The sequence below is a fragment of the Echinops telfairi genome, unplaced genomic scaffold, assembly GCF_000313985.2.
Source record: "Echinops telfairi isolate 266 unplaced genomic scaffold, ASM31398v2 ScPeMD7_23;HRSCAF=83, whole genome shotgun sequence".
In the NCBI taxonomy this organism is placed as follows: domain Eukaryota; kingdom Metazoa; phylum Chordata; class Mammalia; order Afrosoricida; family Tenrecidae; genus Echinops; species Echinops telfairi.
Genome location: NW_022103920.1, coordinates 58,694,561 through 58,695,218, shown reverse-complemented (window position 1 = coordinate 58,695,218; position 658 = coordinate 58,694,561).

The following is a 658-nucleotide window of genomic DNA, read 5'->3' as shown; positions in this document are numbered from 1 at the left end:
GGCTAGTTCGAGTCCTGACTCACCGTGATGGAGGTTACGAAAACCAGGATTCCCGTAAAAAGAAAGTGCAATGTCTAAGGAAATTTCAGCTGTGAGAAATATGACCTATTTACAACATGCATGAATTTTCTTGTTTTAAAATTTATTCCTGGAATTGTAATAGCCACTCAGACGCTGCTGTGTGAAAGGGCCCTGATTGTTGCCTGCTGCTTGAACATCTTTTGTTTCCTCTTCCAGTCCTCTCCAGCTCTGGAGGAAGGACACTGCAGTGATACTAGTGGTTAAGGAATATGGGGGATAAAGTGAGTATTTTTTACTAGAAATATGTTATTTAAGGCAGCGGAATTTGACCCTGGATACATGTCGAAGACGTGTTCAGAAATATCCAGCTGATTCTAGATATTAGCGTTTTAAAGTGAGGATTACATTGAAATTTCAAAATCCTTACTCTGTAGATAGATGCATTTTATTTTTTTCCCTCCTGTATACTTTATTTACCTGGGGAAGGAGCTTTTCGGGAGGGAGAGGGTGGTTGGCTATCTCTAGCTAGCGGAACAGCGTGCCTTTGATCCTCACGCATCCCGTTTTTGTGGGTGCCTCAGCCGTGCTTCCTGGGGAGGGCAGAGCTGGCTCCAAGCAGCCTGGCTCTTGGCTGAGC